Raw genomic sequence first — 4,210 nt, forward strand, 5'->3', positions numbered from 1 at the left:
ACGTGCACTACACGTCACTCAAATCACGTCAACCAAGACCAATCACCTTGGATTGCAGACCACACACTGTGTCTCATCAGGACCCGCCACCTTAATTGGACAACTAGCCCTCCTGCTCCGGGCTCACAGTGCCTGAAACACAAGAAATAAAGAATTACAAAAAAATAAATCAAAGCAAATAAATCAAACAATTATCCTCACCTATGGGTACCCATATACAGGACACAACATGAGAGACATACAATAATATACGTAACTAAAAGAAAACACTCCGCAATCCACTCAAACCTGCACTCATGAGTGTCAGTGATGGTGAATGGATCGCTACGGGCCAACAGGAACAATCTCCCCAGGCCGGTTACCACTCACAATCCCTCTTTCCCTTGGGACCAGTCGGGGATAATCTCACAGTGAGCAAAGAAAATAAACAGTAATTATAATACAAATAAAACACAAAACAAAACCCAAAACTAAGAAAACAAAACACCAATTACCAAGCAAACTGATAAATCAACAAGCAAACCCCAAAAAAACACAAAAGGTAAATTACACAGAAAAACAAAACAGAATTACACACGCAAGCAAAATAACTCAAACAAAAACATTAATAGGAACAGAACAGCAGCGACGACAAGTCCTAGAGCAGGCAAGTGTAGTCTTCAAGTGCCCTTAAAACGGCAAATCGATCCACCTGCAAAAGCCGGACTATGAGCTAAAATATGCATAGCATTAATTTACTGTTGTACAATTGATCGCACATACCAAACATGCAGAGATCGCGCCACTCGCCCAGTCGACAAGAGATGAAAAAGCCCAATGATACGCTGGAATACACAGACCCCATAATATTAACTATTCGCTCATTAATTAAATACAGCCAAAAGGGCCAAAGAGAGACCTACCAGGAAGTCAAGCAGCAATACACCCCCGATGCTGAATGCAATTCATACCGAAACGGTGGTATCCGGAAACAGCACGTGTTGCCAGGCATGCAACCCTCAGCACAACGTGTGCTTTTCTGCGAACAGCCCAGAACCTGACAAAAGTAACACTCAATCTAATGTTCATTAGGCTCAAGCATAAAAACCAGCCGCCACACTCACCTCAGCCAGAGCACCAGACAGTCGCAACAATAATGACGTGCTAGAACGCGGTCGCACATTCACGCAATCTCTGGTGACAACACCGTCACCTTAATATACCCCTTGGAAGGAATTACCATAATTATTATCAATGAATTGAATGCCGATCACCTGCGTGCATCTAGGGCGGAGTCTCACTCTACAGAGAGGACGTCAACAAACAGCGGCACTTCACTACACAAACAGTAGGACGAACAGTGGCACAGTGCTCATCCAGTAAATGCACAGCTAAACAGAAGTGTTTTGAGTCTGGATTTGAATGTGACTACTGTAGGAGCACATCTGATCTCATCTGATCTGGAAAGTGATATTATCAATTAATGATGTGTTGATATGAAACACAGGCCAATAGCATATTAAACCTATGTTTATCCTCATGGCTTGTAATATACACAATAGGAACTAAGTTTGCATAACTTACGAACAGCGTGTAGTGCCCAGGGGTCCACAATGGAATAATCAAGGCATCTTTCATGTGCGAATTCACCTAATTACAAGAGGCAAACAAATTGTACAGTCATGTACTAAAAGGATGATGGTGGTTAAATACTGCTCAACACTTTTTTTGATGTAACTGAAATCCTTACATGTCATCCTTACTTCTACTTTAATTTAGCATACAGACGACATACATAGTTGCTAGAGCAAACAGGACTCAGTGATTTGCCCAAGTGTCACCCTGTTTGCAAAACCCAATAAACCCAATGTGTCCCAATAAAGCAGCAAACTGACATTCACAGTCTGATTTCACGAAAACTGTTTCTTACCGGAAAACTGGAAAGGGGAGATTGATTAATGGGTGGGAGCCAAGTTGGAGGAACATAGAGATCAACGATGAAAACGTCTTTTCCCTGCAGAATGTCAATCATTCCAATAAGATAAACGCCTTGAAATTTATTTTTTTGTCCCCTACAAATTTACAGTAAATTTAACATCGAACCTGCAACTGTAGAATCTCTCTGAGGATCCTAAAACATCCATTTCCGACCTATAAATGAAATATATTATTTATACGAATCATTCATATAAGTGTATTTGCTGCAAGTACTCATTGTGTGTTTCCGACCGTGGATTCCATTTCTTTTTTCAGGCCGAGGGTTTGAAAGTCTGGTCTGGTGATGCATGTTACTCCATCTTTCACAATCAGCTCATTCCCGGCTTACTCTGATCCAGGACATAGTTTATCTGAAAGTTTTGAAAGAAAACACTAAAATTATGCATGAAAAAATAATGCAAAACAAAGATTGTGAGATACATATGAAAGGTGTTCGATATAAAGTTCATGTGTACCAACTGCTCCTGAAGACAATGATGTCCCAGAGTCCAGCATGATCGAGAAGGCTTGAGGTTTACTGGTAGAATCAACTCTTGACAGTGCTCACCACACTGGTTTTCAGGTTCTGTTGCTGAAATTAGATAAATGTTGTTGAAGACATTGTTAACTCATTTGATTGAGTATACATTTATCAGTGTACATTAATACATACTTGATGCATGTCATTGAGTACTCAATTACAATTTAGGAACATAATGAATTTATTTTTTATAAACAAACAGTTTAACCTTGTACATAAGTTTTTCAGATAACAAAACATCTGTAAAGAACCCAATTTTGCATATGTGTGGTCTAAAAATACATATGCTTTAATTTATGCTTATACACATACTTAGTCTCCACTTTTTAAGTATCATGTTTGTTTTTGTCTAATGTTGCAGGAACAAAAAGATAATTATTAAAATAATAAATAAAACATTAGCCCGGTTTTTGAATCTGTTTGTTGAGAACCTTTGAACAAAGTCAACAAATTATGATTCATAAAGAAATAGTAACAGGCTTTATATTTGTTTGAAATGTGATAAATTCCAAGATATATTTTGTGTTTTGTGTTTCAGTGTGTGATAGGTCACACTCATGAAATTATTTGGGTGCTACAATGTATTATGTAAACCAGTGAAGATCAATTATTCTGTATGTGTGAACCCTAATGGGCTATGAGTAATACATTGACATGTGAAGTAACAACCGTTTTAAGTTCTGTGATTTTGCCCGGTGATATTTTCCTAATTTGTGTAATCTTTTATTATTTATATGTCAAGTCAAGTCACCTTCATTTATATAGCGCTTTTTACAATACAGATTGTATCAAAGCAGCTTCACAGTGATAACATGAAAATAATATAACAGAGTTTGTTTCTAAAAGAAAATTGCGTCAACGTCCACCTTAAGTAAGGCAGATCAATAATATTATTGAATATTAAATGTCCCCAACTAAGCAAGCCAAAAGCCAAGGCAACAGTGGCAAGGAACCAAAACTCCATCAGGTGACAGAATGGAGAAAAAAACCTTGGGAGAAACCAGACTCAGTCGGAGGGCCAGTTCTCCTCTGGCCAACGAAGGAACAGTGCATGATTTATGATTCGGGCAGCATTACAAGGCAGATTGCATCGGAACATTTAGAATATTTATCCATTTCCATCTTTTGGAAGTCCAAGTAATCACGCCGGTGTTGAGACGAGTTGTTGAGGATCAGTGCCGTCCACCATAGAGGGTCCATATCGCCGGTGTTGAGTCGTCTCTTCACAGGCTTTGTGATTGGGGTATCTGAAGTCTCCGTGAAAGGCTGGATACAAACTGGAGCTGACGAACGCCGTTTTTCTCGGGACTCGCGTCCCGAGATAACAGCAGAAAAGCAAAAAGGGAAAATAATTAGCGTTCATAATGATTTCCATAACACGGGCGTAAATGATAAAAAACTTGAAGACAGTGTTTCTTGCGTCCCAGAGTCACCCCCCTCCGTCCCCCACTCAACTCAGCCCTGCTTACTGACCTCTACATCCCTCCTGCTGCTGAGACCCAACCACAATCTCACAATCTCTCCGCAGCCCAACCATACGCGCCGACCCGTTTGACTAAGGCTGTCGAGCCCCACTGTCGTTGTTAAAGCAGGTTCAGTGGCAACGGTTCCGTATGGCATACCACCTACCGCAAAACACAATATCTACCCAACCACCCGTCATTCACGCAATATACACAGGAACGTAATGACTGTAAATACTATTCAACCTAT

General features: G+C 39.9%; 1 long non-coding RNA gene across 1 annotated transcript; it reads right to left on the reverse strand.

The window, feature by feature from the left end:
* Positions 1-270: 270 nt before the first annotated feature.
* On the reverse strand, positions 271-1,310 carry LOC143745556 (uncharacterized). The gene is made up of 3 exons (XR_013206013.1): positions 903-1,310; positions 763-824; positions 271-691 (listed from the first exon to the last, which is right to left on the reverse strand). It is a non-coding gene; the product is annotated as an uncharacterized LOC143745556 (long non-coding RNA).
* Between the last annotated feature and the right edge of the window lie 2,900 nt (positions 1,311-4,210).

The sequence above is a fragment of the Siphateles boraxobius genome, unplaced genomic scaffold (assembly GCF_051911475.1).
Source record: "Siphateles boraxobius isolate OS27281-9 unplaced genomic scaffold, OSU_SipBor_1 207, whole genome shotgun sequence".
Classification (NCBI taxonomy): domain Eukaryota; kingdom Metazoa; phylum Chordata; class Actinopteri; order Cypriniformes; family Leuciscidae; genus Siphateles; species Siphateles boraxobius.